The following is a 24,796-nucleotide window of genomic DNA, read 5'->3' as shown; positions in this document are numbered from 1 at the left end:
GGCCACACACTGGGCTAGTTGCTGGGGTGGAGGAACACGCAGAATCAAGTCCTCACTCTTAGGGGATTTTAGACAAAAGGACAGAAAAGGCATCTTTGATGAGAAGATCTTTGAAGAGAGAATTGATGAATTTCAGGGGGAAAGCATAGCAGGCAGAGGGAAGCTTAAGTGTAAAGACTCCAAGCAGGAGCCAGTCGGGAACATTTGAGTTGCGTAAGGCCAGTTCTAACAGGATGGTTGGAGTAGCCATTGCAAGAAGACCTGAGGTAATGGATGAATTGGGATAGGGTGGACATGACCTACTGGGCTACTGTGGGAATCTTGGGATTTGCTACAAGCAAAAGGAGAAGTCAGTGGAGGAGGGATCTGTGCAGAGAAGTGACAAGACCTAGTTGAGATTTTTGCAGGATCATTTTAAGCGTTAGGTTAAGGATCGATTCCAACTGGGGCTTCCTGAATCTTGAGGTCTGTCTGCATCTCCCTCGGACACTTTTGCCAGACGTTAGCCCTTGTCTCTGTATTGTGATGGCAAGATGCAGTACAGAGGTAAGGGTGTGGCTCCGTCAAGTATTCTGGCCTGTCTGCTCTTAATCATTGCACGACGAACTTCAATAACTGCAAACTGATTACAGTGGTAGTTTGGTCGTGGTGAGAAGGAGGGCCATATTAGTGGTGCCAGCTTATCAGGCATGCCGGGGGAAATGGCCTACCATACTAGCAATAAAGCAACTCAGATGTGAGGAACAACATGGCGGATGTTAGGAGCAAAATTTACTGACTCATTTATCCATCCAGCTCTTTTTGAGGCCAAACCAAGGGGCCAAACCACTTCATGTGCCCCAGGAGAAGTAGAAACCTTAAAAACCACCTCTAAGACTTAAACTCTGCCCTGGAGGGAACTCTCAAGCTAATTACTGGAATTTATCAATCGATTTTGATGGGTCAGACATTGATTGAGGTGCTTTTTATGTATCGCCATATTTAATTTTGGAAATTAACTCCATCTGTCAGGTGCTATTTTACTTTAAGGATGAGGAAATTGTGGCACACGGAGGTAAAATAACATGTTCAAGGCCACCTCGCTGTTAAGAGAACTGAAATCTGACCCCAGATAATCTAGTACTGGGCCCAAATGACCGCTCTGACCTGGGAGAGGAGATAGCCAAACACACCATCATAACGCAACGCAAACGGTATTCTCCAGAGCTTCTGGGTGCTTTTGACATTATCAAGGGGCAAGGCCTAAAGCCTTTTCAAATTTCCAATTCTGCTAACACTGCTGTACTGCAAAGCTTCTCTCCCCAAAATGCTATAAAGCACAACTAAGATTTTTAAGTGATGCTTCCAGAGTCTTAATAAGAGATTAATGTAATTTATAAAGCTGTTTTCTGGCTGAGGACCATCCCTTTCTTGGACCGTCACTCGCCCATCTTCTCACGGCCAGCTCAGAGCTCTTTTGTGGGCAGCTCATTCTTCCTAAAGGCAAACACGTTTTTATGTTGAGTAGAGGAAAACCAAGCTACTCTCCATGAGCGCTGCAGGCCTTCAAAATGAATACCACCTTGGAAACAGTGATCTCACCGCTCAGTCTCTCAAGTGCTGAGATTCCAGGCTCTTGTTGTGTGGGAGTGTTTATGTATGGATTTGTGTGCATGTTGGTGTGAAGGAGCACAAATGTGTAGATGTGTGTGGAGGCAAAAGGTCAGCCTTGAGTGCCCTTCCTCAGGACCTGTTACCTTGTTCTCTTTTGCTTTTTAGAAGAATCTCTCACTGGCCTGAAGCTGGCCAAGTAGGAGTGGCTGGGTAGCCAGTGAGCCCTGGGGATCTTCCCAGTCTCTCCCTTCCCAGTGCCAGGGTTACAGGGGTGGGTCGCCATGGCTCCTGTTCTGTGTCGGCGCTGGGGGTTGAACTCAGGTCCTTATTCTTGCTCAGCAAGAGTTTTACAGGCTGAGCGATCTCTCCAGCCCCCGATGTGAAACGTTTGAAACAACTGCCCAACTGTTTTCAGTTTGTCTGTGCTATGACAATCCCAACTGCTCTAACTTCCGTCAACACCTGTGCTGCCTGTAAAAACTGTAAGCATTCTGTTGGTGTGTGGTAGTTCCTCATGGTGTGCCAGTTTGTGCTTCTAATGACTAATGGTATTGATCACTTTCTTCTGAGCCTATTTTGCATCTATTTTCTTTGCTAAGGTATTTGTTCAAATCTATCTTACTTTAAAAATGGTATGTTCAGGGGCTGGAGAGATGGCTCAGTGGTTAAGAGCACTGACTGCTATTCCAGAGGTCCTGAGTTCAAATCCAAGCAATCACATGGTGGCTCACAACCGTCTGTAATGGGATCTCTGAATCCCTCCCTTTGGTGTGTCTGAAGACAGTGACATTGTACTCACATACATAAAATAAATAAATAAATCTTAAAAAAAAATGGTATGTTTGAAGAAAAAATCGTATGTTTGCTTTCTTTTTTTCCCCTCCATCTTTATTAAATTGGATATTTCTTATTTACATTTCAATTGTTATTCCCTTTCCTGGTTTCCAGGCCAACATCCCCCTAATCCCTCCCCCTCCCCTTCTATATAGGTGTTCTCCTCCCTATCCTCCCCCTATTGCCACCCTCCCCACAACAATCCTGTTCACTGGGGTTCAGTCTTGGCAGGACCAAGGCTTCCCCTTCCACTGGTGCTCTTACTAGGCTATTCATTTTGCTACCATGGTTGGAGCCCAGGGTCAGTCCATGTATAGTCTTTGGGTAGTGGCTTAGTCCCTGGAAGCTCTGGGTTGGTTGGCATTGTTGTTCATATGGGGTCTCGAGCCCCTTCAAGCTCTTCCAGTCCTTTCTCTGATTCCTTCAACGGGGGTCCCGTTCTCAGTTCAGTGGTTTGCTTCTGGCTTTCGCCTATGTATTTGTCGTATTCTGACTGTGTCTCTCAGGAGAGATCTACATCCGGTTCCTATCAGCATGCACTTCTTAGTTTCATCCATCTTATCTAGTTTGGTGGCTGTATATGTATGGGCCACATGTGGGGCAGGCTCTGAATGGGTGTTCCTTCAGCCTCTGTTCTAAACTTTGCCTCCCTATTCCCTTCCAAGGGTATTCTCTTGTTGCCGAGTTTTTAGTTTGGTTTATCTGCTGTCCGTTAGCCTTTATCAGGCACATGCTCAGCAAAGAATTTCTCCCAGTGTGTGGCTTATCTGCTCATTCTCTCGGTATCTTTTTCTTGGGGGGAGAGGACTTCAAGACAGGATTTTCTGTATCCCTGGCTGTCCTGGTATCTGTCTCTGTGTATCCCTTGATCTGTAGACCAGGCTGGTCTCAAACTCACAGAGATCCCTCTGCCTCTGCTCTCAAGTACTGAAATCAATGGCGTGTGCCACCACTGCCCTACCCTAGTATCTTTTAAAGAGCAAATATTTTTATTCTTTTGGTGAAGCCCAACTTAGTTACCTTCCTTTTTATAGATTGTATATTGATGAAACATCTAAGACATATTTGCCATAAAATTTTTAAATATATTTTTAGAAGGATTTTTCTTTGCTTCTTTTTAGTTTTGGATTTTACATTCAGATCTGTTGTCTGTTTTAATTTTTATCATTCATATAATATATATTATATATATATAGTATGAGAGTATGAGGATCAGGATTAAAATTCATTTTAGTTTTTGCATGTGAATATCCAATTGTTTGAGCACACTTTGTTAAAAAATCTATTTTTTCTTTCTTCTTTGTCAAAATCTAGTGCCATACACACACACACACACACACACACACACACACACCCCTGCATATTCACACACACACACACACACACACACACACACACACACACACACACACACACATATATATATATGCACACACATACATATATATATATATTATAAGTCATTAATTTTCTTGCTTTTTAAAGACCGGAGACACATGCTGCCTTATAAACCCGACAGACCATATCTACTATTCACTATGAAGCCTTAGTCATAACTTTACAACTTCAGGCCTTTCTTGGGGTTGTGGTTAAGTTCACAAACTACTTGGGCTGTCCATCGCCTTAGGATTAGGATGGGATTTTCCCAGAACTCTGTGGGTCTTGGTCTCATGGGTCATCTATTGGTGAGCTGCCTTCTTGTGACACGAAGGACACACACTGGAATTTCTGTTTCTGGTTGAGTGATCTGTTCTAATTATCACACCTGGCTTCTCACCAGGTCTCATTAGTTTCCTTCTTTGATGTCCTAAACTAAAGCCTTAATCGCTGTAGTCACTCTAGTCCTTGCCCTGGGATAGGAGCCTGACTGAAATACGACCCTCTTAGAGCAAGGATGGGTCTTTTGTCAAAGACATCAACCCGAAGGGAGGAAATCAGTCAAAGGTCACATCTTGAGACACCAAATTTGAAGTGGTTTGGTCTCCTTAGAGAATTATAAAAGATTTAACTTATTGGCTTAAAATTTTCTATTACGATATAATTCACATACCATAAAATTTACCCTTTAAAAGTGCACATTTCAGTGATTTTTAGTATATCCAGAAAGCTGTGAGCCCATCACCATTATATAATTTCAGAGCGTTTCATCCCCTTAAAAGAAACCCCAGACCCACTGAGCAGTCACTGCATTTCCCCTTTCACCTAGTGCCTGGCAACCATGCAAACCCACTGTCTGCATCTCAGGATTGGCCATTGTGGACATTTAATATGGAGGGATCATGCAATGTGTGGGCTTTGGTATCTGACTTTTCACTTTACTTTTGAGTTTCACCATGTTGTATAACGTATGAGAACCCCATTTCTGCTTATGGCTAAATAATATTAGATTGGTGTCAAAATAAAGTTTATCTTTTTATCTGCTTATCACTTGCTGGATATTTGTTTTTTTTTCTATTTAGTAGGTATGTCTGTGGACATTTGTACATGAGGTTTTATTTGGACATATGTTTCAGTTCCCTTGGATACACAGCTGGAAGCCGTGCCAGTGGGTCACATGGTAACTATTATAGTTGAATCTGAAGTGTTTTCCACAGAATTAGGCTAGTGATTGCTCCTATTTTGAAAGGCTATGGAAAATTTGGGAGGTGAGGCCTTGCTGGTGACAACAGATCACCAGGGCCAGGCCTTGGGAGATCACATGTGATACCTGGGTCCTGGTCCGCCATGAAGTGGACAGCCTCCATCTGCCCCAGACTTGCCAGCTGCCAGGATCTGAACTCCTCCGCCATGCATTCCTTGTCATAATAGATAGAGTCCTCTGAAACCAGGAGCTACAGTAAGTCTTCCCCCACTTTCGCCACATCTGTTAGGTATTTTTGATCACAGTTCCACCAAAGTAACCAGTACAAAGTTCTATTGTTAACTGTCTGAACAATTGACTGAACCGCGTTCTGAAGTGGCTACCTTGCTTTATAACTGGTTCCAACCTCCTCCCATGCTGTCTAATATCTTATTAGACACTGTTATTGTTTGAAGACAGAGTCTTACTATGTAGCCCTGGCAGGTATGGAGTTCAGGCTTGCCTCAAACTCAGAGCTCTGCCTCCCAAATGCTAGGGTTGAAGAAATAAGTCACCATGCTTGGTCTTTAAAAAAAATTATAGCCACATTAAAGGGTATGTCATCATGATTTATTCTTTTTTATTTATTTATTCATCCATTCATTTTTGTGTGTGTTTATATGTGTAGAGGTCAGAGGATAACCTGTAGGAGCTGGTTCTCTCCTTTCCTCTGTATGTGTTTACCACTAAGCTGAATGGCCCTGCCCATCACTGTGGCTTTGATTTGCATTTCCACCACAGCGACTATGGCCGAACATGAATCTTTTCATGCTCCTGACAGCCATTTGTATATTTTCTTCAGAAAATTTTCCAAATTCTTTGCTTATTTTTAATTGGGTTTCTTAACCTTTTATTGTTGAGTTGTGGGAGCTAATTACATATTACAGATACAAATTTCTTATCAAAGGCAGTTTGCAAACACAGCTCCCAGTCTTAGGCCAGTCTTTTGACTCTCTTGATGGAATCCTTTGAAGCACAAAAGGCTTTTCTTTGGATGAAGCCCCAGTTATTCTGATGACTCTCCTCTGTCACGTATAAGCCTCTGCTTTCTGCAGCCAGGTATAATGAAACTACATTGTTTCAATGAAAGGAGTGGAACGGATTAGAGGAAAAGGGAGAAAGTTAGGGACATTCTTCACCTGGAATTTACATTTCTAAGTGTGGTGGCATGTTAGCCATTGTCTTGTTCAGTTAAAATTAAAAAAAAAAAATCTTACGTGTATGAGTGTTTTTCCTGCATGCCTATATACCACTTGCGTCCCTTGTACCTGAGGAGTCAGAAGGTGGAGTCGGAACCCCTGGAACTGGAGTTACAGACGTTTGAGCAACAGAGAGGGAATTGAACCTGGGTCCTCTGAAAGAACAAGTAGTGCTCTTACCATTGGGCCATCTGCCCAACCTCATTGTTCAATTTCAAAAATATTTACAGAGAGAACATTTACACTTGAAGAGGATACAGCCCACTGTGGCGGGGAAGCTTGGCATCAGGTGGCTCCAGGGAGAGCAAGTAGCTGGCCTCTGCCTCCTCACACTTTCCTGAAATAGGAAGTCAGGCTGGGACACGAAACTTCAATGCCACTTCTCAGTCACTCACTTCCTCCAGGAAGCCTCTGCCTCAGAGAATTCCCATGGCTTTTCAAAATCGTACCACCGGCTGGAAACCAAGTGTTCAAACACATGAACATACAGGTGACATTTCACTCTCGACCGGTAACATCCTGCCCTTGGTGTCCACGGGCTCATTAGCTACTGTCTTTGAGCATTAGCATCTAAGCACCGAGGTTAAGTTACTCTTTGGGACTTGCCCTAATTCTTCCTAGTTTAGAAGCTTTGGAGCAAATGAAGCTACAGCTACTGGTAGATCACCTAGTCTCTGCAGTAGCTGGAGATTAGTGAGGAGGAAGAAATGTCAGAGAGAGAATTTTGGAGCTAGGTGTGTGTGTGTGTGTGTGTGTGTGTGTGTGTGTCTGTCTGTCTGTCTGTCTGTCTGTCCACAAGCATATGCATTCCTAGCTGAGGCCTCTGAGCCAGGAGCTGAGTGAGACAGACTTAGGTGTTTACAGGGGCTTGGCAGTTACAGAAGGAGGAAAGGAAGCTGAGGCAGCAGGTTGGCCCTCAGTGGGTGATGCAGACCCGAGGAGGCCCTTGCCAGTTCAGTGGCATATGTAAGGCACACATTGCTTGTCAGAGGAGTTCCTGGTTAGTAGGAAAGGAGTAAGATCTTACACTACTACCTTGCTCAGCCTCTGGTCAGGGAGCACCCTAAGAGAATTCCCGAGAGCTGAGGTGGCTTCTTATGAAGCAAAAGCCAATAGATAGGAGTAGACCAGTCAGTGTTTTGATATCGCATGAGTATAGAGTCATTAGGTCTTCCCTAAGGACAGACCTGAGGTTCAAGTTCCTGCAGCACGTGACTTCAGGTGACTTCCCTGCCTCTTTTTCCCTGTCTATAAAATGGAGAAAATATTTCCCTACAGGGTTGTGGGGAGGATAAGGCAAGGGTGATGTTGGGTGGGGTGACTCATGCCTGCAAGCCCGGCACTGGGAGGCTGAAGCAGGAGGGTCAGGAGTAGGGGGGTCAGGCTGGGCTACAGCATGAGAGGCTGTCTCCAAAACCAAATAAACTAAAGGACAGACCCAGCTTAGCACACTCTCTGACACCAATCAGTGTTCTTCCCCTTTGCTAGGTGGAAATCAGCCAGGCCAACATCGTCCTCTCTGAACCAGCTCCCACCCTGCTCATTTAAAGCCTCCTTTCCTCTCAGGCCTCAGTGGTAGTTTCCCCATCTTCTGGAAGTGTGTCCCAGGACCTGTGGTGTGCCATGACTTGTTCATCTCCTGATCTCAGCTTGGAGACTCAGGACCTCCTTGGCTTTTGACCCTCCCAGATGGGTCACCAGCTCCTGGTCCCATGAGATGAGGTTATTATTGTCTAGAATATACTGGAGAGAGGACAATCAAACTGCATCTCTAAGCTCCCTGTAAGAACATCCCACCAGGGATGCCACCTTCAAAGCCCGGGACAGAATCTCCCGCCTCGTGTACTCTAGGAAGTAGGACAGCACATGACTGGCTAAGAGGTGTGTGTTCTGTGTGAATCAGTATTCTTCACCAGGGTGTCACCATGGTGGGGACGCAGGTCTCCAAGGCCCTGTTACTTCTCACATGTATGTAATTGGGTTTGATTTACTGGGTAGTCTCACCTCGTTGGGATGTGAACAGGAAGCAGTTTTGTTATTCCAGTGGCTGCTGCCTGCACTTGATGTGTACGGCGCAGGTCTCTCTCCCGCAGAGAAGCAGCTCCCTTACCCATCTGTGTGAGTCCATAACTTCCCTGCCACTTTCACCCACCACAACAGTCTTATTATGTTAATTAAGACACAGTCTTTTATCTTAAAAATTGCATTGCAATGTTTAATTCAAGCTTTTCTGCTTCCCTTTGAACACGCGGTGGAGTCGGTTGGCGGCTGTTTGGAGCAGCGGTTGAGAAATGGGGTTTGCCTTGGTGGCACCCCATCACCCTTCTTTTGGAGGCCTCAGTTCCTCTGGGCAGGGAGGAAGGATGGGGTATGGTAGGTCTCTTTATAAGACTTACAGGACAAGTGTCCTTTACCCCTTCCCGGTCCAGTGTGGCTCTTTGAAGTTTCAGGGAGCTCTTTTCCCAAACCAGGAACACCCCTTCCTCTCAGCCATTAGCTGCACCTCAAGCCTCACCAGTAGTAGAGCTGCCCAGTGACTCCATCTCTGCCATGAGTAGCCAACTCTTAAATTAGAAACTGCCAGGTAGATCTGGGCCCTGGTCATTCTGCCGACTTCCGAGCATCACTGCAAGGAGTCACAGTGTCTTCTGGATGTTCTACAGCAACCATGTAAGGGACACATGGATTGGATAGACAGGGTGCCCTGTCTTCTTCCCAGCCATGTATTAGTAGGCATGTCTGTTGCTTCTGGGTGGAAATCAGTGGTCTTCCTGTTTTCAGACCCTCTAGGCTTCTGATGAGTGCCAGCTTCAGTGCAAGAGTGCTTGCTTAGGGGCTAAGAGGAAGGCTCAGTGGGTAAAAGTTCTTACTACACAAGTGTGGGGACCCAAGTTCGAGTCCCTCTGAGAGCGACCCAGAGCCCTCTCAGAGTCCATGTAAGGAGGGGCACAGTTATGGGTTCCCAAGTCAGATAAGGGATGGTGTAGCATTGCCCATACCTGGGATGTGTCTCAGAAAACACTGCAGGAATGGGCCACTCCCTACGTAGATCAGGCTTGGGCCTACTCAACTCCATAGAGACAAAGGCCACATCATGATAAAGCCAGTTAGGCTTCTGTTTTCCTGCCAGAGAACCGGCTTCTCAGAAGTCATGTGATCTGCAGTCTGCTAATCTAGCTGGTATGCTTGAGAGGCCCTTAACCCTGGGAGCAGCACCTCCCTCTCCCTGACAGGAGCTACATAAGCCAGCCTTGCTATTTCAGTAAATGAGCTCTCCTCCCGGGTCATTCATACCTACTGTACTGGCCACCACCCAAGACTCGCTCCCCAGCTCCTCCACATCCTGAGACCATTGGTGCACAATGGCTGATGGGAGGTGGAGGTAGGACAATCCTAGGAAGCTTGTGGGTCACAGAATCTGGCTTTTACAGGAGCAAAGAAGAGATCTGTCTCAGACAAAGTGGAAGGCAAGGACTGACCCGGGATTGTCCTCTGACCCTCACATATGCACTGCATATGGTACCTGCACTCACACACTAAGATGCGCGCACGCGCGCGCGCACACACACACACACACACACACACACACACACACACACACACACACACACACACCACAATTTTGTTTTAGATGTTCTTGCTTTGTATGTGCAAGGCCCTAGGTTCAAACACTGGCAACATAAAATAAAAAAGGCTATTGAAGCAGTGTCTATAGTCAAGCTCCAGATCCCAGGCCAGGAGCATCAAGGGCTCTGCCTTCTTTCCCCACAGTGGGGCAGTGGAGTAGAGAGCACATTGCCTGCACCTCAGTCTTCCAGGCCTCCGAGGATGCTCTGGGCTTCTGAGGTTGCACTCTCTCTTCTGTCACCTTGGGTAGAACTCACCCCTGTCGGCTTTTCCACAGGAGAGAGAGGGCCTCCGCCACACAGACTATTGAGTCACCCGTTTCTGTTTGGACTGGAGCTGAATTGGTTGCTGGTCCATTTTTGGGGTGTGGTGTGTTGGTTCCCTCAGCCCTGTGTGGTGGTGACTGGTTCCCTCTGCTGGTGACTCCTGGTAACTCTGGTGTTGGCTGGCTCTTGGCTTTAATTCCTGCACAATGGGGAAACTCGGGAGGCAAATCCAGCACTATGCAGAGAACCCTGTTTCTTCTGCCTGTCACCACGATCACCATCATTTTGAGACAGGGTCTTACTCCCTGAGGCTGGTCTAGAATGCACTGCAGAGCTCAGGCTCGAACTCATGGTAATCTTCCTGCCTCAGTGCCGGGAGGACTGGGAAAACCACGCGTAGTTTTGCTTCTTCCTTTTAAGGCTGGTTTTTAGTTTGCTCTTCCTCCTGCAAGCATTCTTCAGTTAGATCCTATCCCTCTGGAATTTTCGTTTACTGTGTGGCAGCGAGTTCAGACTTTCCATAGTGACTTTGCATGTATGTATCTTGGATAGTTTCTACACATTATGACCTCAGTAAAACCTCCCCAGTGTTTACTAAGCCCAGGCTCTTGCTAATGCACCACCACACGTCTGGAGCACACCATACGCTTCATTCCACCCGGTCCTCGCAGCACAATCCAGTGAGCTAGGCACCAGCATTAGCCCCATTTTACAGATTAAAAAGAAGTAAACTATTAAAACACCGCGTCTAAGCTTTACAGTTAGAAAGCGACACAAAGAAATGATCTGACTCCTTGGCTCACTCTACCCACAGCTAGGACTGCGTGCTGGTTTTTGTTGTTGTTGTTTTGTACTTTTATTTATTTTTTTCAGGATATGAAAATGAATTACTGTGTTTCCATTTTCAAAATTTTATGATCTTGATCTTTCCTTCTTGCCTTTGTACAGAGCCAAAAGGACATGTTGACTACTTTAACAACCTTAAAGCGGACTCCAGAAATATCACCCACGGCATGCCCTTTTCGATCAAATCCAGCAACCAGAACTTCATCATTTTACTCAGTGAAGTTCAAGCAGCCGTCACTGGGCCCAAACGCTGTGATCTTCTTGCCGTTCTTAATGAGCTGCACCCTGACACACTTCCGGATGGCAAAATTTGGCTGTTTGGCTTCACCCCCCACTCTTCCCAGCACAATTCCCTTTGCATGAGAGGTACCCCCAAACGGATTGGCCTTCAGGGCTGTGCCCAAGTGGGCTCTCTTGTACTGTTTATCATGCCGCTTCTGGTCCCGTCCGTGACTGCGGAGCTTCCGGGCAGTACGGAGACCACGACACTTACCCATCTTGCGGGCGCAACGGGCCCTGAGAGAAAAAAAAAAGCTGTCTTGTACTTTGATATGAGCTACAGTCATCTGGGAAGGGGGAACTTCAACTGAAAAACAAAACAAAACAAAACAAAACAAACAAACAAAAAAAAAAACAAAACAAACCTGCCTCCATCAGATTGGCCTACGGGAAGCCTGTGAGGAGTTTTCTTGATTGATGATTGATGTGAGCGGGCCCAGCCCACTGTGAGTGGTGCCACCCCTACAGGCTGTCCTGGGTTGTATAAGAAGCAGTGTGAGCAAACCTTGGAGAACAGACCCATGAGAGGCACTACAGCCTCCCCTCAGATCCTACCTCCAAGCTCCTACCTTGAGTTCCTGCCTTGACTTCCCTCAGTGTTGTGCTGTGACCTGGATCGTAAGATTTAGTAACCCCTTTCCTTCCCAAGCTGGCTTCAGTCAGTGTTTTACCACAGGCTGCTTGGTTTTAGGCTCTGCCCTTCTGTCCTTGCCTCTCCCATTTTTCACTCACAGAGCCCTGTTGGATCAGAGTAAGGTACACACTACAATATTCTTCTGTTTGGAGTAATAGGATCTTCCCAGCTAGGGCTTATGCAAGAGTGGATTGAGGCCTGGGAGGACTCCGTAGATCAGGCCATTAGGTTGGGTCTTCAGCACAGAGCCCATAGACAGAAAGCCGAAGCTCTCTCATCGGTCCCTTGTTTAATGTGTTAGACTGGCTTTTTTCCAGGGGCACTCGGAATCCTGACTATATATTCCAGGCGAGTCCCCCTGAACACTTCTCATCTGAAAGAGAGTCTATTGTTTGCACAGCACTTTCACTGTCATCATCTCCTTGATGTATTTGCAAGCGCAGTCTGGGCAGAATGGTGTGATTATTATTCTCTGTTTCACGTGGAGGAGCCCAAGGGGCGGAGGTGAGCAGCTGAGGTGGTATAGCTCATCCTGGGATGAACGGGGTCTGGAGACCCGTCTGCCTCACCCTGTCTTTCTGCAGGTGCATCCTCATGCCCCTTACTGAGACCCTCAGGTGCCCACCCCCTTGCTGTGGTCGCATTCTCGGTGGGCATCAACTTACATGTCCTTGCTCTTGGTCTTGTCACCTCTTGCAGCTTCCTCCTACATCCCTGATCTGTCCATTTCTTCCAAGGACTGGGGACAGCCGTCAGGGTAGGGGGACCCGACTAGGAACCCTTCTAAATGTGATTTCTCCAAGCCCTTGGGAAGGGCTGTTCACTGTCTTTATCAGCCCTAGTCATGGTGGATGTTATTTATTGTCAGATAAACGTATTTTCAAATAAAACAGAAAACAAACAAATAAATGCTGTGACAGAGCTGTTTTTTTTTTGAAAAAAAAAAAAAAAATCCTGCCGGCTCGCTCACTTGCAGAAAAGCCTGTGCAACTAATTAACCCGGGCAGGCCTCCGTGGTGTTTGGAAACAAGCTTGGAATTAATATTGCCCTTCTCAGCTGCTGGAGCCAGCCTCTAAATCTTTATTGGGAAGCGGCAAGAGGGAGACACAGAGAGTCGGAGAGACAGCAAAAGGACAAGATGGGAGAGGATAGAAAGACAGGGGAAAATGAATACAGCTCTCCACCTGTCTCCATTCCCACATACGCCAGCTTAGCGAGAGTCTGGATTCTAGACAGACAGACTGACAGACAGAGGTTCTCTATATGAGCGAGAGAGCCTTTGTCTAGCTCAGAGAACATTTTGATTCCTGCACCACTGAAGTCAGGGCATCAGAGGCTCCAGGGACAGGAAGGGCCATAGAAGGGGTCATCTAATTCAGTGGTTTTCAAATTATTTTTAGCAGCAAAGCGTTTTCTTGAAATGAAATTGCACAGAGAAACATCGTGTCTAAAACAGATAAAAGCTGAGTTGTGCCACTTGGAGCTTATTGCTCCTTGGGGCCCCTCTGTCTCCCTCCACAGGGTTGTCAGGCCAGGAAGGGCACAGCTGGGAGACTTGCCTAGCTGCCTGTGTCTCTCTCTGCACCGTCCCTGGATTCAGAAGGAGTCTAGAGTCACTTGGAGTGGGTGTTGAGGACAGAATGTGCCACCTGGTCCTAGAGGTGGGTTTCAGCACCAAACATATATTCGTTTGCTTTTTAACCTTTTAGGTTCTTGAACTCCGACAATCTTACCCCCAGGGTGCCTTGGTGCAGCTTGGGAGCTGGTTTGCTGGTTTTCAGGTAAAGTTTTCTCACTGGGTAAGCTTCATCAATTGACTACCTGACCCAGACTTTGCCTCAAGACCCCATTGCTGGGGAGGGGGGTGTTGAATGACCCTTTCTCAGGGGTCATCCAAGACCATTGGAAAACAAAGATATTTGCATTATGATTTATAATGGTTTTGGAGTTAGCAATGAAAATAATCTTATGGTCAGGGGTCACCACAACATGAAGAACTGTATTAAAGGTCAAAGCATTAGGAAGGTTGAGGACCACTCAAGACTGTTTTGGAAGTTCAGGAGAGGGGACCCAGGGTATGGGAAGGACCTCCTTCTCTTTGAGAGTGTGGACACTAGCTGGGGGTAGGGACTTCCCTGGATAGACCCTGTAAGGACCCCAATGGAAGGGTGGGGATGTTAAGTTGCATACATTTGATTTTTCATGTGGAGGAAGAGAAGGTTGTGAGCACATCTGGAGACTGTCCACTGAGTGGTGCTGTGGAGATTGGATGATCGTCTCTGGGGAGGTGGTCACTTGCCTCTGAAGTTCCTGACCTTGGCGCCAAGAGCAGAGGCCTGAGGCTGGCGGAAGGCGTTGTGTGGAGTCAGCATGGGTAAGGCACGGTAGAAAGAGCAGTATCAGACCCTCGTGGAGGGCAGACGGCGCTGTCCTAGACTTTGGGTTAGGGGACTCCTTGTTTCCCATTAACCCTGAGTGTCCTTGGCACAGGTCTAGACAACAAGGGGGCACAGCAAGGAGGAGAAAACACAAATCAAGAAGTAACACTTTTTTTTTGAAGGAGAAATTATAAATTGCAATTTAATCACATAATCACTTTGACACTCTCAAGCAAGCTAATTTCTTCCCTTGCCTCATTTCATCCACTCGGTGAGATGAATCTTAATGAATAATGTCCTATGAATATTTAATTTTTGATCAATTTGAATTTTCTCTGGCATACCTGCTGGAGATATAAATCAGTTCCTCTTCTATTCAGCAGAGAGAATTTGGACAGCAGCCTGGGTGGATCTCTGCCCAGGGCCACAGAAACAACCAGTGGCGGCTCTGAGGTTCTCATGAGCCCATCTCACTCTGTGACCTGGACTCTCCAGATAGGGTCTGTAAGCTGCATTTTCTAACCCCAGTCTGCCAGCAGAGGCCTGAAGCCAGTGGCTAGGCAGATGAGAGATGTCTGCAATACCTTTCCACAGGTACATTCTCTGGGGCCACCCTTTTCCTCTAAAGACTTAAAGAAGACATCTTCTGACCCTAAGGTTCTCCTTCCTGGCCCCTGGGACAAATGTTATCATAAAGGCAAGTATATAGAGGGACAATAGAAAGAAAAAAGCTATTCTCAGCTTCTTTTGGGGGATAATATTTGATAGGTATGTAGTGCATGACAATTTGCAAAGTGACTTCTCATGTAATTTCTTAGCATGACTTAAAATGTACCTCCTTTTGACTTCTCTTTCCTTAGGAAATGTTTCTGGAAAGAAACCTTTCTTATTCTGTGTTTAAAGACTGGAGGTCACAGTCTGGAAAAATTGCTAAGTTCAAAGCCAAAAGAGTGGGTCCAAACTGAGCTGTTCAAAAAGGGAAAACTGAGCATTTGGGATTGAGTTCTGAAGGAAGAGAGGGAGGTGCAGTTAGCAGGCAAGATGCTGGTGCTCCCCAGAGAGGGTTGATGGTGACGAGGCCATTTCTGAGAAAACGCCTTACGTGTTCCAAGGGGATAGAACGAGTGTGTTTTGGATGAATATCCACATTGTGTTCATTTGTGCTCTCTTCTCACTAAGCAAAGGGGTGTTAGTGTTTCAGAGAGGTCAGGAAGCACCTCGAAAGGGAACCTATTGTTTATTTTAAATCTCCAAGCTAACTCCTTGTTGGGCAACGGTCTTGAAAGTAGGGTGTTGTGTAGATAGAGATTTCTAAGTTCATTGATCTCGTAGTGGGAGAAGGCAGTTTCCGTATAGACCAAGATACAGGTGCTGGAGATGTCACTGGGAGAGCCCCTTCCAGGCACGCCCAAATCCCCAGATTCTCCCCAGCACCACACAGACTGGAAGAGAAGCAGAAAAGGGACAAAAGAGTCAAAGTCCCTTACTCTTGCTTTCTACCACTCAGAGTGTCACAAGTTTGAACCACAGGACTCTGCAGAAACATCCAGGTAGCTATGAAGGAACTGAAGAACGTGGGGATTGATGCTTGGAGACACACGTTCTCCTTAACGGGGCTCGATGGGGAGTCGGATGAGTTCTTGTTGTCCATGGCCTAGGAAGTTTGTGCAGTTGCACTTGGAAGTCTTCCGTGCCTTGCCGGGGTACCAGCACTTCCACAGAGGCCTGGGGTGGCAACGTAGAGCTCACAGGTCAGGAGACTTTGTGACTGGAGCAACAGGGCTGGAATTGCAGCCTTTAGCTGTGGATGCTGCTGTGCTATCTTGAAAAGTCAGTGTTACCTGTGAGAAAGTCTAGGGACCAGGCTGGATGAATAATCCAGAATAGAATATAGAAGTACAGAGTATAGGGCATAGGATAATCAACAGGGCTCAGAGCTTAATTCTTCCCTGCAGACATCGCCAGGTTAAGGAAGCTCCCCATTACCAGTCACCACTAAGGAAGAGTCAGCGTGATGGTGAAGGGCCCAGGATAGAATTTGGCACAGTGCACACAGACAGAGTTGTCGAGAGGTTGTGCATGCCCGTGTTAGTGACTTCAAGGTTTTAAGTTCATGTCTTAAGCTAGGTGTGGTGACTCCTCCCTAGGATTTCAACACTCATAAGGCTGAGACGAGAGGATTGCTTCATGTCTGAGGCTAGCCTGGGCTACATACTGAGTTGTAGACTAGCCTGGGATGCAAGAGGTTTTCTCTCAAAGATAACATACAAACAATCCATTTTTCTCATAACTCAAGTTTCTCGGCGCTGATTTTGAGATGCGGATTTGTTAAAATGTTTCTGTGGTACAATATCAGGGGATCAAGGATAAAGAAAAAACAAACAAACAAACAAAACAAAACAAAACAAAACAACAACAACAACAACAACAAAGTAAGGCAGGGCAGGAGAGAAAGGAGCCACAGCCTCCTGAGAATACTCACTGAGCTGTCCAGCCACATGGCACTTCTTCCAGATAGGCCTTGAGAAAACATCATACTTCAATCTCTCCCCCATCTCTCCCTCTCCCTTTTCTCTTTTCTTGTCTTTTAATGATCAGTATTTACCCAGGGTGAGTTAACTTGACTGAACCATGTACTCACGTGGTCCCTTTAGGAAGACCAAAGGTGTTGGGGACCTCAGGTCTCTGTCATGGCTCCTGTGGCAGCTCACAAGTGCTTTCATACTCTACTTTCCAAGAAGTGGTGTTCAGTGCCCCACACCTGACTAGACAGGCCTCAGTGACTTCCAACAGTAACGTGACAGTCTGTAATTTCAGAAATTAGGTCACAGAGGACACTGCGTCCACCTTCCTTTCTATCCTTACATTGCCTGCTCTGGAAGAAGCCAGCTTCTGTGTTGTGAGGGTATGGAAGTAGCCAATGGTCAGGTCCACATGACCAGGAGCAAGTTCCTGGGAACTGCTGAGTCAGCCATTATGGAGTGGGTTGTCTTCCCATCGGGTCTCAGGTGACTGTAATTCCTGTCAATGTCTGCACAGTTGTCTCCAGAGAGAACCCGGCATCAGAGAACCCAGCTTTGCTGCCCCCAGATTCTTGTCTTTCACATTACTTAGAAACCTGAAAGCACAGAAGACAAAGAGAGGACCTTGGAAGTCACCAGAGAGAAAAGATTGTGCACACAGCAATGAGAATTCTAACACCAGCTCCTTTTTCAACAGAGACAGTGGAAGTCAAGGAAACTATGGGATGGCAGCTTCATACCCCGGTGTAAAAGGACGATCAAGTCGAACTCTGACTCCCCCGCCCCCAGGGTGCCGGTAAAATAAGACAACGAAAAATGTTTTAAAATATTAAACAACTGGCTACTAAGAACTACCAAAGGAATTTATTAAGATGCACACCAGGAAGGAAGAAAATATTCCCAGGAGATTTAAAATTACAAAATAAACAACGAAGAGAACAAATGACAGGTATTTAAATACTGGTTATCTAAAATGATGGTAAGCGAATTTGTTGTTAAATTAAAAATTACTTTTAAATGCTTTTATCGTGTGTGTGTGTGTGTGTGTGTGTGTGTGTGTGTGTGAATTCCATGGCACATCTGTGGAGGCCAGAGGACAATTTAATGGAGTTGTTTCTTCTCCTCTACCTTTATCTGGGTTCTGGAGATTGAACGCTGGTCGCTGGCTGTGTGGGGTAAGTGCCTCTATCTGCTGAGCTGTGTGATTGACCCTAAATTCAATGTAGTTTTCTTAACAAACAAACAACCCCGTGGGAACTCTATAGCTATTCCACTGTACCCAGTGCTGGCTCAAGCCCACAGAGCCTTCACTGGAAAGGCTCTCCACAGATGAAAATCATCTGGGATTAGCCTGGGTTAGCCGAACCAGGAAAGATGGGAGAGAGAGGGGGTCAGCACACCCTCTGATCTGAGGAGCATGCCTTCCTCGGCCCTCGTTGCTTAAGCTTCTGATTATAAACTGTGTTGACAAAATGAAGGCCTATTTAATCAGTCCGGCACGTAGAAAGTACTCACCGAGTATCTGCTGGCTTTTGAATAAACTCTGGTTGATATTTTTGTTACCAAATATGGAGAGAGAAACATCCCTGTGCCTGCGCCAGGCCTCTTTTACTGCATGAAGTGAGTTGGAGCCAGGGCAGGAGAAGGGACACATTGACCTTCCAAGGTCCCTTCCTGCTGGAAAGACAAGGGCTTCTCAGCAGGCAGTGCTGTTGAGAGCAGGCCCTGCTCAGGCTCCCTCTGAGGTGCATTGGCTTTCTTTCCTCCAGGTGATTAGCGCGGAGATTGGCAGGCAGCAGTGCCAATGGATGTTTAATGTTCTGGAAACCCCCAGCCTCTTCCCTTCTTTTCCAAGGTTTTCCCTGGTGAGCCAGGAAAAGGTCTTGCAGCTTAACAGGCAGACAGGGATGGGGCCTAAGAGGGTTGCCACCGTCAGAGACAGAAACTTATCACAGTGACACCAAGCCCAGGCGGGGCTGCATTTGTAATGGAGAAGTGACAGGTTAGGAGAGGGTGCTGGGACACTGCCATGACCCTGAGGTTTGATCGGCTTCTTAGCCTCCAGGTATAGGGAATGAAGTCAAATGGCCCTGCAACTGTAAGCTGGTGTCTAGCACTGCGTGGGTCATGTGTTGCTGAGCCTATCAAGCAGAGACTTGCTGTGCTGGGAGAGCTGACAAACTACTTTAACTCCCTAACTCAGTTCTCTACTGGCTGAATGATGTCTGGGAGCTTCTCTATCCCTCTGAGCCTCTGCTCTCTTTCCCTCAGTAGGAGGCACTCATAACTATCTTCCCTGCAGAGCTGAATTATATGGTATATATGTACAACTGTCTGGTACCATTACAGTGGAAGATTAAATGGTGGACACTATGTGAGCTAGGTTTTCTGGCCTCAAGCCTGATTTTGACAACTTAGAAAAAAACATTTATTTTTTATGTATGAGTATATGTGTGTCTGTGTGAGTGTATGTCACATTCGTGTAGGGGCCCAAAGAAGAGAGAAGAGGCCATTGGATCCTGTGGAATTTGAGCTATAGTCCTCTGTGAGCGCAGAGATGCAAACTTGGGTCTTCTGGAAGAGCAGCAAGTGCTTTAATGGTTGGACCATTTTTGTAGCCTCTCTCCCTCTCCCTTTTTGATGATACAGGGTCTTTTGTAGCCTACGATGACCTCCTTTGTAGACAAGGATGAGCCTGAACTTCTGGTCCTTCTGAATCCAACTTTCAAGTGTTCAGGTTACAGGCGTGAGCCACTGTACATGTTGTATGGTTCTGGGAATCAGACGCAGTGTCCTGCATGGTCTCAACCAATCACACTGTATCCCCAGCCTCCATGACTTCAGCTTTGTAGCTGTGAGTACGTGGGCAATTAAATGATTAAACTAGTCTTTCTGAATGGGTTTCCTTACACTTAAGGGGTGGGGGTAACAATGACAGTACTTAGCATCATGATGCCTAAGCTCGCGTGACTATTCATGCAATCCTTAAAACGACCCTCAGACATTGCATGTGTTATACAAACTGTTCAAATAAGTGGGGGTGCCAAATGTACCCACATCTCTTTTTCCCTTCTTCTCTTCAGTTTTGCTCCTGTGTTCTTTGATGATTCGATGCTTAGCTTCTTGACTTGTAATCGGTTCTTCTTGGGGTCACCTTCCTTATTGGGGGGGGGGTCGTTCCAACTTCTAGCCTACCATGTCTTTCTCTTAGGGACTAGAGCCTGCTTGCAGAAGCCATGCCTAGGTTGATCTGGTTTAGGTGGATGTTTCTAGAACTGAACCGACTTCTTTCTGACACTGATCACTGCTGGTGACTTGTGCTGCCTCAAGCACACCCCTCGAGGGTCCATTGCTGACTCTATAGCTCAGGGCTGCCCTGGTCTTCTTCTGTTATTCTCTAGCCACAGTCCCTGCCAAGGTCCCAGGGAGACACTGAGGTTAGCCCATCTGAAGGACCGTGATCCGTCTTGAAAGATGAGACTTCAGACCTCATCTTGGGTGGGCCAAACGGGCCGAAGACTCAAAGTGTTAAGTCCAACATTCATTCCATCCAGAGTGTTCTATTGCCAAACATAATTTTTTCTCCTGTATAACAACTCTTTCTGGAAACATTTTTATTTTGTTTTTGGCAAAAGTCTCTTGTGTGTGCATGTGTGCGTGTGTGTGTGTGTGTGTGTGTGTGTGTGTGTGTGTGTTGAGGAGGGTAGGGGTGCAAATGCTGTGGTGTTTCTGTGTTGCCCAGGGACAACTTTGTGGAGTTGGTTCTCTCCTTCCAACTTTATGTGAGTTCCAGGAATTGAACTCATGTCAGGCAAGAGCCTTAGCCATCAAATCATTTCACCAGTCCTGGTATGCTTGCTTTTGCAGGCAGATTGAGATCATCTTATTGTTAAGTAGCTCTGATAAGCACCAGTGGTTTGCTGAGTTCTTACTGAGAGCTGCGTGGCTGCACATGCACCACCTCTAATTTTTAGAGCAGCTCTATGTTTCTTACACCATTTAAAATTGATGAAAGACACACGATATCAAGTATACTGTCTTAGTCGTTTTCTTTAGGCACTGGGTATTGAACCCATATGCTCCACATGTCCCTGGCCACATTGTAACCATTGTCCAGCGTGCAGTGCACTGATAGGAAGTACAATTATACTATTGGGAAACACTCACCCAACTCTAGAATTCTTTGCATGTTACAGAACACTCACCTGTCTTATCTTAGTTTACACAATGTAACTAAGTTTACCCTTGGGTGCACACAGCAGCCTTCCCTTCCTTTTTAAGGCTGAATCTTGCTCCACTGCCTGTATTTACCACGTTGTGTTTGTCCAATTGCCCGTGCGTAGACACCCAAGCTGTGTCTCCAGTTAGGTAACTCTGAAGAGCACTGCTGTGGATATGGTTATACAAATCACTGAGACCTTGCTTTCCATGGTAAGATAAACTTTATTACCATTTCACAGATGTAGACCATCAGAGAAGATAGGTGATTTGCTGACGGCTGTGGTTAGTAAGTCCAAAGTCAGTGTCAGGCCACCTGCACCAACCACAAGACTGGGACTTGCCTCCCCGTGTCTTTGTCTGTTAGAGACTGCAAGACTGTCTTTCTCAGCTTCATTTGCCTTTAACACATTTGAAGAAAGACGTCATGATATCTTTAAGGCTTGTTTGTTTTTTCTTTCTTTGTTTAGGCTAAATATTCTCAACTGTTTGTTAAATTATACGATGCTGTTCTGTTCCCGGGTATCTCAATACCCCAGCCTACCTTTCCAGGGTGCATTTATTGCTTAATGTCTCTCTGATGCACTGTGTTCTCCATCACAAACTACTGTTGGGGATGTTATGAATCCGCCTTGGCAGTATACTCTCCTGGTTTAAGAGCACAAACTTGCTGATATGGAAATGGGGGACTGTAATCCCAGTACCCAGGAGGCTGAGTCATATTGAGATGTTGTTTCTAATAAACCACGAAAACAAACCAAAATAACCTACTCACTCAACTAACTACACAATGACAAACCCTAGCAAGCAAAGGACAGGCCTGTAAGTTAGGCCAAACTAGGTTCAAATGCTGGCTCTGCCCAAGCTTTTAACCATGCGATTGTAGCAGATTGCATATTCTAAAGATGGGTACCACAATATGTCGCATTCAGTATGCTCTTCTTGCAGTGTGATAATGTTCCTTTTACCATTTGGTGGAGTCTATATTCTTTCTCCTGAAGCCTAGGCAAACCTTTGAGATAAGCTAAGTGTGACTTCTGAGGGTAAGTCATAAGAATACTTGCACTTCATTGTGTTTCCATCGTCACTGACTTGGATCCTTTGACTTATGTTTTTTGTATGTCTGGAAAGTCCAATACTATGGTGCTGCCACATGGTGGAGCAGTAGCAAGCAAGCCAACCATTAAAGGGCAGAAGTGTCTAAGTGGGCTGGTCTTCCTTTATAACCCACACTCATAAAAGCTTATTATAAAAAACAGGACACAGTGGAGGCATGCCTATAATCCCAGCACTGAGTGACCTAAAGGAAGAGGACTGAAGGCTCAGTGCCAGCCTGGGCTATATAGTGAGTTCTAGGCTAGCCCAGAATACATAGTCAAACCCTGTCTAATAGGAAAAAAAGACAGTCGTCAAGGTAACTCTATACATTGTAAGGAAACCAACCCCTGAGGTGCTTGAATCCAGACCTTAACTGCAAAAGCATGAATAGTCTCAGGTAAGACTCACTCAAATGAGCCCGGTCCACCTCTGAATGAAAGAGTTGTCTTTATCTTCTGAGTTTGGGAGTGATTCAGAATGCAGCGAAGGTGATTGGATGGTTATTTTAGGCTTTATTAGAGCTCTCTGAGTTTCAGTTTCCTTATCTGTAAAACGAGGCTCATGAAATCTACCTCACAGGGTTACCATGGGCTTAAAAGACAATGCACAGGCCTGGAGATGTGGCTTAGTTGCTACAGCGTCTGTCTAGCGTGCACAAAGCCCTAGGTTCAGTCTATAGTGTCACATAAATCAAACCTGGAGCTCATGTCTGCAATCCCAGCATTCAGGAAGTAGAGGCAAGATGATCGGAAATTCACAGTCATCATCTGCGACACAGCGAATTTGAGACCAGCCTAGAACACATGAGACCCTGTCTAAAATAACCCAAAAACTGAATCTCTATATCTATCTATCTTTCTTTCTTTCTATCTATCTATCTATCTATCTATCTATCTATCTATCTATCTATCTATCTATCTATCTATCTATCTATCTATCTGTGCTTGTCATAACATAATTCTGCAATAAATATGATTAATAATGTCATAAGCGATAAGGTAATGGACTGTGGGTTGAGACATTAGAATGAAGCAAAGACAGAAGAATGGGAGACTGAGCTTGCACTGGGAGCATCTCTAAGAATTAGAAGAGGGCCACTCTCCAAGTTCCAAATGTCCAGTGGGTTATAACAAGCCTCAGCCAGCCTCCAGTTTGAGGACGATCAATGCAGAGTGGGAAACCATTTACTTCTTATCCTGCAGTGGTATGTGTGAATGAGGTGTATTAAGACTGGTGTTGGGAAGGCAAAGCTTGGGGTAGACTGGAGTTGACAGCTGGGACAGTATAGGCAGGACACAGCAACCTTTGGCTGTTAAATTAAATAGTTTTGGGGAACAGATTTGGGCTAATCACAGCAACCTCTGAAGGGGAGAGGAGTCTGTACAAGCATTCCAGCAATTTCAGGTCACTGCTGGAAGTGACAAAGGGAGTCAGGGAGAATGTAAACTCTCATGCACTGTGGCTTTGTGTCCCTCCAGCAGGGGGAAATGGTTTTAGGCTTTTAAAGGACAAGCCTGCTGAAGAAATGTCTAGATAATTCAGGCAGCGGTTAACTCTTGAATCTTAAAAAGCAAAACTAACAGCGCATCAAAGTGACTCAGGCATGAAATCCCAACACTGAGGCAGGAGTATTGTTCAAGTTAGAGGCTAGCTTGGGCTACATAGTGAGTTCTAGGTCAGTCCAGGAGGTAGTGTGAAATTCCATTTCAAAAAAAACCCAGAACAGGGATGGAGAGATGGCTCAGTAGTTGAGAGCACTTGCTGCTTTTCCAGGGGACAGGAAGAGGTCAGTTCCTAGTGTCACAACAGACTGTTCACAATTTCCTGGACCTTCAGCTCTAAAGGATCCAACACACTCTTCTAGCATCCATGGGTACCCACATACATATAGTGCGCGTGCGCGCACACACACACACACACACACACACACACATGAACACACACGCACACACACACACGAACACACATGCACACACACATGTACACATACACACCCATGCACCCATGCACACACACATGCACACAAATAAAAATGGATCTTAAAAAAATCCCAAACCTCAAAACCAACAAAATTCCGCACAAAACTAACCATCTTTCCTCCAAAAAACTTAGCCACAAATTGCATAACTTCTTCACATGCTCATAGTAGAAAAATTATACAGCATAACCAGAAAAAAAGGGCAAAATAAAACCTCCCACATTTTTATAGGCCATATGTGTAATCTCTGTGAACTTTTTAGTATAGACACATAAACAACATAGCCTTTTGGGTTCTAAAAGACATAAGGCTTGGTCACCTTTCTATCCCTTGGTGATTTGCCGTGGATGCCCTTCCAGGTTATGAAACATGCACCCGTACTTCTGAACTTTTCAGGCTGGGGATGTTTAACAGTCAGTATGCAGGAGTCCTGTGAAACAGCAGGGATGCTCAATCACACTTACAGCATCAATTTTACGCAGTGCTAAGTTGCTTAAAATACTATCGTTATGTTCAAATAAAGCTAGATATAATACAAAGCAGAGTACAAAATATTCATGAATTGTCAGAAGATTTGAGGCATCAAAGACATGAAGTTTGCCTCCGTTTTCTGGCACCATCATTTAAAAGATGCTTGTTAGAGTGTATTAGTTGTGCATAGTAAACAGCCTTCATTGTTACTGTTTCATACACAAACGCCATG

The 24,796-nt window shown here is 45.7% G+C and overlaps 1 pseudogene; it reads right to left on the bottom strand.

Moving 5' to 3' along the window:
* Positions 1 to 11,051: 11,051 nt before the first annotated feature.
* On the bottom strand, positions 11,052 to 11,490 carry LOC116895371 (annotated as a pseudogene).
* Between the last annotated feature and the right edge of the window lie 13,306 nt (positions 11,491 to 24,796).

This window comes from Rattus rattus, chromosome 3 (genome assembly GCF_011064425.1).
Source record: "Rattus rattus isolate New Zealand chromosome 3, Rrattus_CSIRO_v1, whole genome shotgun sequence".
Classification (NCBI taxonomy): Eukaryota; Metazoa; Chordata; class Mammalia; order Rodentia; family Muridae; genus Rattus; species Rattus rattus.
The sequence above is the reverse complement of the archived record's forward strand: the minus strand, read 5'-3'. Positions and strand labels throughout refer to the sequence as shown.